The sequence below is a fragment of the Delphinus delphis genome, chromosome 2 (genome assembly GCF_949987515.2).
Source record: "Delphinus delphis chromosome 2, mDelDel1.2, whole genome shotgun sequence".
NCBI lineage: Eukaryota > Metazoa > Chordata > Mammalia > Artiodactyla > Delphinidae > Delphinus > Delphinus delphis.
In genome coordinates, this window is record NC_082684.1 from 126,501,209 (window position 1) to 126,513,309 (window position 12,101).

Sequence of the window (12,101 nt, forward strand, 5' to 3'; positions counted from 1 at the left end):
TTTAAAGAAGATGATGGAGATAGGAGTTTATTAATTAATTAATTTATTTCTGTTGTGTTGGGTCTTCGTTTCTGTGCGAGGGCTTTCTCTAGTTGTGGCAAGTGGGGGCCTCTCTTCATCGCTGTGCATGGGCCTCTCACTGTCGCGGCCTCTCTTGTTGCGGAGCACAGGCTCCAGACACGCAGGCTCAGTAGTTGTGGCTCTTGGGCCTAGTTGCTCAGCGGCATGTGGGATCTTCCCAGACCAGGGCTTGAACCCGTGTCCCCTGCATTAGCAGGCAGATTCTCAACCACTGCACCACCAGGGAAGCCCTGTTTGCTAATATTTTGTTGAGGGTTTTTGTATCTGTGTTCCTCAGGATATTGGCCTGTAGCTTTCTTTTTTGGGACATCTTTGTCTGGTTCTGGTATCAGGGTGATGGTGGCCTCATAGAATGAGTTTGGAAGTGTTCCTCCCTTGCTGTATTTTTTATTTATTTTTATTTTTTGCGGTACGTGGGCCTCTCACTGTTGTGGCCTCTCCCATTGCCGAGCACAGGCTCCGGACGCACAGGCTCAGCGGCCATGGCTCATGGGCCTAGCCCCTCCGCGGCATGCGGGATCTTCCTGGACCGGGGCACGAACCCGTGTCCCCTGCATCGGCAGGCGGACTCTCAACCACTGCACCACCAGGGAAGCCCCCTCTGGTGTATTTTTGAAGAGCTTGAGAAGGCTAGGTGTTAGCTCTTCTCTAAATGTTTGATAGAATTCACCTGTGAAGCCATCGGGTCCTGGGCTATTGTTTGTTGGAAGATTTTTAATCACAGTTTCAATTTCAGTGCTCATGATTGGTCTGTTTATATTTTCTATTTCTTCCTGGTTCAGTCTCAGAAAGATTTGGTTTTCTAAGAATTTGTCCGTTTCTTCCAGGTTGTCCATTTTATTGGCATATAGTCGCTTGTAGTAATCTCTCATGATCCTTTGTATTTCTGCAGTGTAAGTTGTTACTTCTCGTTTTTCATTTCTAATTCTGCTGATTTGAGTCTTCTCCCTTTCTTGATGAGTCTGGCTAATGGTTTATCAATTTTGTTTATCTTCTCAAAGAACCAGCTTTTAGTTTTATTGATCTTTGCTCTTGTTTCCTTTATTTCTGATCTACATGATTTCTTTTTGCTAACTTTGTGTTTTTTTGGTTCTTCTTTCTCTAATTGCTTTTTTTTTTTTTGTAAAAGGCGAAAGATTTATTCTATCTGAAGAGAAACCAGAGTATTCTAATTGCTTTAGTGTAAGGTTAGTGTTGTTTATTTGAGATGTTTCTTGAGGTAGGATTGTATTGCTATAAACTTCCCTCTTAGAACTGCTTTTGCTGCATCCCATAGATTTTCAGTCATCGTGTTTTCATTGTCATTTGTCTCTAGGTATTTTTTGGTTTCCTCTTTGATTTCTTCAGTGATCTCTTGGTTATTTAGTAACGTATTGTTTAGCCTCCATGTGTTTGTGTTTTTTACAGTTGTTCTTCCTGTAATTGATATTTCATAGTGTTGTGGTTGCAAAAGATACTTGATATGATTTCAGTTTTCTGAAATTTACCAAGGCTTGATTTGTGACCCAAGATATTATCTCTTGTGGAGAATGTTCCATGAGCACTTGAGAAGAAGGTGTAGTCTGTTCTTTTTGGATGGAATGTCCTATAAATATCAATTAAGTCCAGCTTGTTTAATGTGTCATTTTAAGCTTGTGTTTCCTTATTTATTTTCATTTTGGATGATCTGTTCACTGGTGAAAGTGGGGTGTTAAAGTTCCCTACTATTACTGTGTTACTCTCAATTTTCCCTTTTATGGCTGTTAGTATTTGCCTTATGTGTTGAGGTGCTCCTATTTTGGGTGCATAAATTTTACAATTGTTATATCTTCTTTTTGGATTGATCCCTTGATCATTATGTAGTATCCTTCTTTGTCTCTTGTAATAGTCTTTATTTTAAAGTCTATTTTGCCTGATATGAGAATTGCTACTCCAGCTTTCTTTTGATTTCTATTTGCATGGAATATCTTTGTCCATCCCCTCACTTTCAATCTGTTCGTGTCCCTAGGTCTGAAGTGGGTCTCTTGTACATAGCATATATATGGGTCTTATTTTTGTATCCATTCAGCCAGTCTATGTCTTTTGGTTGGAGCATTTAATCCATTGACATTCAAGGTAATTATTGATATGTATGTTCCTATTGCCATTTTCTTAATTGTTTTGGGTTTGTTTATGTAGGGCTTTTCCTTCTCTTGTGTTTCCTGCCTAGAGAAGTTCCTTTAGCATTTGTTGTAAAGCTGGTTTGGTGGTGTTGAATTCTATTAGCTTTTGCTTGTCTGTAAAGGTTTTAGTTTCTCCGCTGAATCTGAATGAGATCCTTGCTGGGTAGAGATCCTTGCTGGGTAGAGTAATCTTGTTTGTAGGTTTTTCCCTTTCATCACTTTAAATATGTCCTGCCACTCCTTTCTGGCTTGCAGAGTTTCTGCTGAAAGATCAGCAGTTAACCTCATGGGGATTCCCTTGTATGTTATTTGTTGCTTTTCCCTTGCTGCTTTTAATATTTTTTCTTTGTATTTAATTTTTGTTAGTTTGATTAATATGTGTCTTTGTGTGTTTCTCCTTGGATATATCCTGTATGGGACTCTGCGCTTCCTGGACTCGATTGACTATTTCCTTTCCCATGTTGGGGAAGTTTTCAACTATAATCTTTTCACATATTTTCTCAGTCCCTTTCTTTTTCTCTTCTTCTTCTGGGACCCCTATAATTCGAATGTTAGTATGTTAAATGTTGTCCCAGAAGTCTCTGAGACTGTCCTCAATTCTTTTCATTCTTTTTTCTTTATTCTCCTCTGCAGTAGTTATTTCCACTGTTTTATCTTCCATGTCACTTATCCATTTTTCTGCCTCAGTTATTCTGCTATTGATTCCTTCTAGAGAATTTTTAAATTCGTTTATTGTGTTGTCCATCATTGTTTGTTTCCTGTTTAGTTCTTCTAGGTCCTTGTTAAACATTTCTTGTATTTTCTCCATTCTATTTCCAAGATTTTGGATCATGTTCACTCTCATTATTCTGAATTCTTTTTCAGGTAGACTACCTATTTCCTCTTCATTTGTTTGGACTGGTGGTTTTTACCTTGTTCCTCCATGTGCTGTATATTTCTCTGTCCTCTCACCTTGTTTAACTTACTGTGTTTGGGGTCTCCTTTTCACAGGCTGCAGCTTCTTAGTTCCCATTGTTTTTGGTGTCTGCCCACAGTCGGTGAGGTTGGTTCAGTGGGTTGTGTAGGCTTCCTGGTGGAGGGGACTAGTGCCTGTGTTCTGGTGGGTGGGGCTGGATCTTGTCTCTCTGGTGGGCAGTGCCGTGTGTTGGTGGGTTTTGGGGTGTATGTGAACTTAGTATGATTTTAGGCAGCCTCTCTGCTAATGGGTGAGGTTGTGTTCCTGCCTTGTTTGGCATGGGGCATACAGCACTGGAGCTTTGCTGGCCATTGCGTGGAGCTGGGTCTTAACGTTGAGGAGGAGATCTCTGGGAGAGCTCTCGCCAGTTGATATTATGGGGGGTCGGGAGGTCTCTGGTGGTCCAGTGTCCTGAACTCGGCTCTCCCACCTCAGAGGCTCAGGGCTGACACCTGGCTGGAGACCAAGACCCTGTCAGCCACATGGCTCAGAAGAAAAGGGGGGAAAAAAGAAAGAAAATTAAAATTAAAAAAAAAATATTAACATAAAAAAATAATTAAAAAAGAAGAGAGCAACCAAACCAATAAACAAATCTACCCGATAACAAGAGCTAAAAACTAAACTAAGGTAAACATGAGAAACAAATCAGTTGCAGACAGCAAACCCCAAGTCTACAGTTGCTTCTAAAGTCCACTGCCTCAATTTTGGGATGATTTGTTGTCTATTCAGGTATTCCACAGATGCAGGGTACATCAAGTTGATTGTGGGGATTTAATCCTCTGCTCCTGAGGCTGCACGGAGAAATTTCCCGTTCTCTTTGTTCGCACAACTCCTGCTGTTCATCTTTTGTTTTGGCCCCCCTTGTGCGTGTAGGTCGCCTTCAGGCATCTTTGGGAAGTCTGAGGTCTTATGCCAAGGTTCAGTACGTGTTCTGTAGACGTTGTTCCACTTGTAGAAGTATTTTTGATGTATTTGTGGGGAGGAAGGTGATCTCCATGTCTTAGTCCTCCGCCATGTTGAAGGTCCCCTCTTCTGAACTGTGGCCTGAAGAGCAAGCATATCTTCTACACCTGCTTATCAGAGGCCTTGCCATTCCATTGTAGGCATTGAAAAAATGGCTTTCCCTGGAGACTTTACAGAAGCTAGACAGACCCCTGGTTTGGGTGTACCACAGACACGCGGGCACCCAGGTCACCGAGGCCACAAGCACCGCCCAGGGTACTGACAAGCTGCAGGGCCACATTTAGCACAGGGAAGGAACCTGGAGGAGCTGCTCTTTGCATGCAGGCAACTCACGTGGAGCCTCAAGTGCAAGAAGACCAGGCCTCACATGGCTGTCTTTAAGTCTTTTCTGACTGGTTATTTTTGATGATAGATATTATATATGAAAAATTAGAGAGGTAATTCGAAGGCTTAGATGCTGTTGCTCTACAGAGAAGATGTACCTTTGCCCCTGTCAGGTGCTTGGGCAGTAGCAATCCAGGATCACTGAATCCAGAAAGGCATTGAGATGATGTAAAGATTGGCTTCATTCCATCAGGGCAGTTTGTGGTTTGTCCTTCAGGGTCCCAACCTAAAGTGTTGGAGCCTAATAAAGGTCTCCCTTGGTGGACTCTGAGATCCAATTTTTATCTTCTTAGTCCTAGCTTCTTAACCTCTTATCTTCCTCTCCTGTAATTGAAAGAAAACCCAAAGGGAAAGAAAAGGCCCCACTCTCTGGGGTTCCCTTTCTCTTCCTGATCTTAGCTCTGTAATTGTACATTTTTGTCTACCTTTTCTAATTCTTAGCCAGAGGATCGATCCAAATTACCTAGTCTATCATTATTGGGATGGTTCCTTTATATAGTTCTGTTGGACATGGAACACCTTTGTGTATTTCTTTTTTATTTGAATTTTATTTTTTTTATACAGCAGGTTCTTACTAGTCATCTATTTTATACACATCAGTGTATACATGTCAATCCCAATCTCCCAATTCATCCCACAACCCCCCTCAACCCAACCTCGCCACTTTCCCCCCTTGATGTCCATACGTTTGTTCTCTACATCTGTGTCTCAACTTCTGCCATGCAAACTGGTTCATCTGTACCATTTTTCTAGGTTCCACAGATACGCATTAATATGCGTTACTTGGTTTTCTCTTTCTGACTGACTTCCCTCTGTATGACAGTCTCTAGATTCATCCACGTCCCTGCAGAAGACCCAGTTTTGTTCGTTTTTATAGCTGAGTAATATTCCATTGTATATGTTTACCACATCTTCTTTATCCATTCGTCTGTCAGTGGGCATTTAGGTTGCTTCCATGACCTGGCTATTGTAAATAGTGTTGCAATGAACATTGGGGTGCATGTGTCTTTTTGAATTATGGTTTTCTCAGGGTATATGCCCAGTTGAGGGATTGGTGGGTCATATGGTAATTCTATTTTAGGTTTTTAAGGAACCTCCATACTGTTCTCCATAGTGGCTGTATCAATTTACATTCCCACCAACAGTGCAAGAGGGTTCCCTTTTCTCCACACCCTCTCCAGCATTTGTTGGTTGTAGATTTTCTGTTGATGCCCATTCGAACTGCTGTGAGGTGATACCTCATTGTAGTTTTGATTTGCATTTCTCTAATAATTAGTGATGTTGAGCAGCTTTTCATGTGCTTCTTGGCCATCTGTATATTTTCTTTTGAGAAACATCTATTTATGTCTTCTGCCCATTTTTGCATTGGGTTGTTTGTTTTTCTAATATTGAGCTGCATGAGCTGTTTATATATTTCAGAGATTACTCCTTTGTCCGTTGATTCGTTTGCAAATATTTTTTCCCATTCTGAGGGGTGTCTTTTAGTCTTGTTTATGGTTCCCTTTGCTGTGCAAAGGCTTTTAAGTTTAATTAGGTCCCATTTGTTTATTTTTGTTTTTATTTCCATTACTCTAACAGGTGGATCAAAAAAGATCTTGCTGTGATTTATGTCAAAGAGTGTTCTTCCTGTGTTTTCCTCTAAGAGGTTTGTAGTCTCCAGTCTTACATTTAGGCCTCTAATCCATTCTGAGTTTATTTTTGTATATGATGTTAGGGAGTGTTCTAATTTCATTCTTTTACATGTAGCTGTCCAGTTTGCCCAGCACCACGTATTGAAGAGACTGTCTTTTCTCCATTGTATATCCTGGCCTCCTTTGTCATAGATTAGTTGACCATAGGTGCGTGGGTTTACCTCTGGGCTTTCTATCCTGTTCCATTGATCTGTCTTTCTGTTTTTGTGCCAGTACCATATTGTCTTGATTACTGTAGCTTTGTAGTATAGTCTGAAGTCAGGGAGTCTGATTCCTCCAGCTCCATTTTTTTCCTCAAGACTGCATTGGTTATTCGGGGTGTTTTGTGTCTCCATACAAATTTTCAGATTTTTTGTTCTAGTTCTGTAAAAAATGCCATTGGTAATTTGATAGGGATTGCATTGAATCTGTAGATTGCTTTGGGTAGTATAGTCATTTTCACAATATTGGTTCTTCCAATCTAAGAACATGGTATATCTCTCCATCTGTTTGTTTCATCTTTAATTTCTTTCATCAGTGTCTTATAGTTTTCTGCATACAGGTCTTTTGTTTCCCTAGGTAGGTTTATTCCTAGGTATTTTATTCTTTTTATTGCAATGGTAAATGGGAGTGTTTCCTTAATTTCTCTTTCAGATTTTTCATCATTAGTGTATAGGAATGCAAGAGATTTCTGTGCATTATTTTGTATCCTGCAACTTTACCAAATTCATTGATTAGCTCTAGTAGTTTTCTGGTGGCATCTCTAGGATTCTCTATGTATAGTATCATGTCATCTGCACACAGTGACAGTTTTACTTCTTGTTATCCAAATTGTATTCCTTTTATTTCTTTTTCTTCTCTGATTGCTGTGGCTAGGACTGCCAAAACTATGTTGAATAATAGTGGTGAGAGTGGACCTCCTTATCTTGTTCCTGATCTTAGAGGAAATCCTTTCAGTTTTTCAGCATTGAGAATGATGTTTGCTGTGGGTTTGTCATGTATGGCCTTTATTATGTTGAGGTAGGTTCCCTCTATGGCCACTTTCTGGAGAGTTTTTATCAGAAATGGTGTTGAATTTTGTCAAAAGCTTTTTCTGCATCTATTGAGATGATCATATGGTTTTTCTTCTTCAATTTGTTAATATGGTGTATCACATTGATTGATTTGCGTATTTTGAAGAATCCTTGCATTCCTGGGGTAAATCCCACTTGATCGTGGTATGTGTTCCTTTTAATGTGTTGTTGAATTCTGTTTGCTAGTATTTTGTTGAGGATTTTTGCATCTATATTCATCAGTGATACTGGTCTGTAATTTTCTTTTTTTGTAGTATCTTTGTCTGGTTTTGGTGTCAGGGTGATGGTGGCCTCATAGAATGAGTTTTGGAGTATCCCTTCCTCTGCAATATTTTGGAAGAGTTTGAGAGGGATGGGTGTTAGCTCTTCTCTAAATGTTGGATAGACTTCACCTGTGAAGCCATCTGGTCCTGGACTTTTGTTTGTTGGAAGATTTTTAATCACAGTTTCAATTTCAGTGCTTGTGATTGGTTTGTTCATATTTGCTATTTCTTCCTGGTTCAGTCTTGGAAGGTTATACCTTTCTAAGAATTTGTTCATTTCTTCCAGGTTGTCCATTTTATTGGCATAGAGTTCCTTGTAGTAGTCTCTTAGGATGCTTTGTATTTCTGTGATGTCTTTTGTAACTTCTCCTTTTTCATTTCTAAGTTTATTGATTTGAGTCCTCTTCCTCTGTTTCTTGAGGTGTCTGGCTAAAAGTTTATTAAATTTGTTTATCTTCTCAGAACACCACCTTTAAGTTTTATTGATCTTTGCTGTTGTTTTCTTTGTTTCTGTTTCATTTATTTCTGCTCTGATCTTTATGATTTCTTCTGCTAACTTTGGATTTTGTTTGTTCTTCTTTCTCTATTTCCTTTAGATGTAAGGTTAGATTGTTTATTTGACATTTTCCTTGTTTCTTGAGGTAGGCTGGTATAGCTATAAACTTCGCTCTTAGAACTGCTTTTGCTGCATCCCATAGGTTTTGGATCGTTGTATTTTCATTGTCATTTGTCTCTAGGTAGTTTTTGATTTTGTCTTTGATTTCTTCAGTGATCTCTTGGTTATTTAGTAATGTATTGTGTAGTCTCCATGTGTTTGTGTTTTTTATGTTTTTTTCCCTATAATTGATTTCTAATCTCATAGCATTGTGGTCAGAAAAGATGCTTGATATGATTTCAGTTTTCTTAAATTTACTGAGGCTTGATTTGTGACCTAAAATGTGATCTATCCTGGAGAATGTTCCGTGCGCACTTGATAAGAAAGTGTAATCTGTTTTTGGACGGAATGTCCTATAAATATCAGTTGTATCTGGTCTGTTGTGTCATATAAAGCTTGTGTTTCCTTTCTTATTTTCTGTTTGGATGATCTGTCCATCGGTGTGAGGTGTTAAAGTCCCCCACTAATATTGTATTACGGTTGATTTCCTCTTTTAAAGCTGCTAGCAGTTGCCTTATGTATTGGAGGTGCTCCTATGTTGGGTGCATATATATTTATAATTGTTATATCTTTTTGGATTGATTCCTTGATCATTATGTAGTGTCCTTCCTTGTCTCTTGTAACGTTCTTTATTTTAAAGCCTATTTTATCTGATATGAGTATTGCTACTCCAGCTTTCTTGTGGTTTCCATTTGCATGGAATATCTTTTTCCATCCCCTCAGTTTCAGTCTGAATGTTTCCCTAGGTCTGAAGTGGGTCTCTTGTAGACAGCATATATATGGGTCTTGTTTCTGTATCCATTCAGCAAGCCTGTTTCTTTTGGTTGGAGCATTTAATCCATTCACATTTAAGGTAATTATCGATATGCATGTTCCTATGACCATTTTCTTAATTGTTTTGGGTTTGTTTTTGTAGGTCCTTTTCTTCTCTTGTGTTTCATGTCTAGAGAAGTTCCTTTAGCATTTGCTGTAGAGCTGGTTTGGTGCTGCTGAATTCTCTTAGCTTTTTCTTTTCTCTAAAGGTTTTGATTTCTCCATCAAATCTGAATGAGATCCTTGCCAGGTAGAGTAATCTTGGTTGTACGTTCTTCCCTTTCATCACTTTAAGTATATCATGCCACTCCCTTCTGGCTTGTAGAGTTTCTGCTGAGAAGTCAGCTGTTTATCTCATGGGAATTCCCTTGTTTGTTATTTGTCCCTTGCTTCTTTCAATAATTTTTCTTTGTCTTTAATTTTTGCCAATTTGATTATTTATGTGTCTCGGCCTGTTTTTGCTTGGGTTTATCCTATATCGGACTCTCTGCACTTCCTGGACATGGGTGGCTATTTCCTTTCCCATGTTAGGGAAGTTTTTGACTATAATCTCTTCAGATATTTTCTTGGGTCCTTTCTCTCTCTCTTCTCCTTCTGGGACCCCTATAATGCGAATGTTGTTGCGTTTATTGTTGTCCCAGAGGTCTTTTAGCCTGTCTTCATTACTTTTCATCCTTTCTTTTTCTTCATTCTGTTGTGCAGCAGTGAATTCCACCATTCTGTCTTCCAGGTCACTTATCCGTTCTTCTGCCTCAGTTATTCTGCTATTGATTCCTTCTAGTGTATTTTTCATTTCACTTATTGTGTTGTTCATCTGTGTTTGTTTGTTCTTTAATTCTTCTAGATGTTTGTTAAACATTTCTCGCATCTTCTCGATTTTTGCCTCCATTGTTTTTCCGAGGTCCTGGATCATCTTCGCTGTCATTATTCTGAATTCTTTTTCTGGAAGGTTGCCTATCTTCAATTCATTTAGTTGTTTTTCTGGGCTTTTATAGTGTTCTTTCATCTGGTACATAGTCCTGTGCCTTTTCATCTTGTCTGTCTTTCTGTGAATGTGGTTTTTGTTCCATAGGTGTAAGATTGTAGTTCTTCTTGCTTCTGCTGGCTGCCCTCTGGTGGGTGAGGCTATCTCTGTGTGTTTCTTAAGTTTACAATATACTGTCCTATTTGGGCCTGATCTTTTTATTTTATTTTTTTATTTTTTTAACATCTTTATTGGAGTATAATTGCTTTATAATGTTGTGTCAGTTTCTGCTTTATAACAAAGTGAATCAGTTATACATATACATATGTTCCCATCTCTTCCTTCTTGCATCTCCCTCCCTCCCACCCTCCCTATCCCACCCCTTTAGGTGGTTACAAACCACCTAGCTGATCTCCCTGTGCCATGCGGCTGCTTCCCACTAGCTATCCACCCTACATTTGGTAGTGTGTATGTGTCCATGCCACTCTCTCACTTTGTCACAGCTTACCCTTCCCCCTCTCCATATCCTCAAGTCTATGCTGTCGTAGGTCTGTGTCTTTATTCCCGTCCTACCCCTAGGCTCTTCATGACATTTTTTTCCCCCTTAGATTCCATATATATGTGTTAGCATACGGTATTTGTTTTTCTCCTTCTGACTTATTTCACTCTGTATGACAGACTGCAGGTCCATCCACCTCACTACAAATAAGTCAATTTCGTTTCCTTTTATGGCTGAGTAATATTTCGTTGTATATATGTGCCACATCTTCTTTATCCATTCATCTGTTGATGGACACTTAGGTTGCTTCCATGTCCTGGCTATTGTAAATAGAGCTGTAATGAACATTTTGGTACATGACTCTTTTTGAATTATGGTTTTCTCAGGGTATATGCCCCGTAGTGGGATTGCTGGGTTGTATTGTAGTTCTATTTTTAGGTTTTTTTTTTTTTTTTTTTTTTTTGCGTTACGCGGGCCTCTCACCATTGTGGCCTCTCTTGTTGCGGAGCACAGGCTCCGGGTGCGCAGGCCCAGCGGCCGTGGCCCACTGGCCCAGCCGCTACGCCACATGTGGGACCCTCCCATACCGGGGCACGAACCTGTGTCCCCTGCATCGGCAGGCGGACTGTCAGCCACCAGGGAAGCCCTATTTTCAGTTTTTTAAGGAACCTCCATACTGTTCTCCATAGTGGCTGTATCAAATTACATTGCCACCAACAGTGCAAGAGTGTTCCCTTTTCTCCACACCCTCTCCAGCATTTATTGTTTCTAGATTTTTGATGATGGCCATTCTGACCAGTGTGAGATGATATCTCATTGTAGTTTTGATTTGCATTTCTCTAATGATTAATGATGTTGAGCATCCTTTCATGTGTTTGTTGGCAATCTGTATATCTTCTTTGGAGAAATGTCTATGTAGGTCTTCTGCCCATTTTTGGATTGGGTTGTTCATTTTTTTGTTATTGAGCTGCATGAGCTGCTTGTAAATTTTGGAGATTAATCCTTTGTTAGTTGCTTCATTTGCAAATATTTTCTCCCATTCTGAGAGTTGTCTTTTGGTCTTGTTTATCGTTTCCTTTGCTGTGTGAAAGCTTTGAAGTTTCATTAGGTCCCATTTGTTTATTTTTGTTTTTATTTCCATTTCTCTAGGAGGTGGGTCAAAAAGGATCTTGCTGTGATTTATGTCATAGAGTGTTCTGTCTATGTTTTCCTCTAAGCGTCTGATAGTGTCTGGCCTTACATTTAGGTCTTTAATCCATATTGAGTTTATTTTTGTGTATGGTGTTAGGGAGTCTTCTAATTTCATACTTTTACATATACCTGTCCATTTCTCCCAGCACCACTTATTGAAGAGGCTGTCTTTTCTCCATTGTATAATCTTGCCTCCTTTATCAGAGATAAGGTGACCATATGTGCGTGGGTTTATCTCTGTGCTTTCTATCCTGTTCCATTGATCTATATTTCTGTTTTTGTTGGGCCTGATCTTAACTTCATTTATGTTAGCTTTCGTTTTCATTTCATTTCATTTTGGAGGACTATTTTTATGTTTATGACCCTCATTCATCATTAGATAATAAATGTATACATTCTTTATAAACTTTTTCTTTCTTTTTAATGTTTATTTTTTTTTTTTTGGCTCT

At 39.3% G+C, this 12,101-nt stretch overlaps 1 protein-coding gene across 1 annotated transcript in view; it reads left to right on the plus strand.

Annotated features, from left to right (window-relative positions):
- Positions 1–12,101, plus strand: part of UBE2Q2 (ubiquitin conjugating enzyme E2 Q2) — a 71,170-nt gene that overhangs the window by 40,807 nt on the left and 18,262 nt on the right. The gene's annotated exons all lie outside the window — the stretch shown is intronic.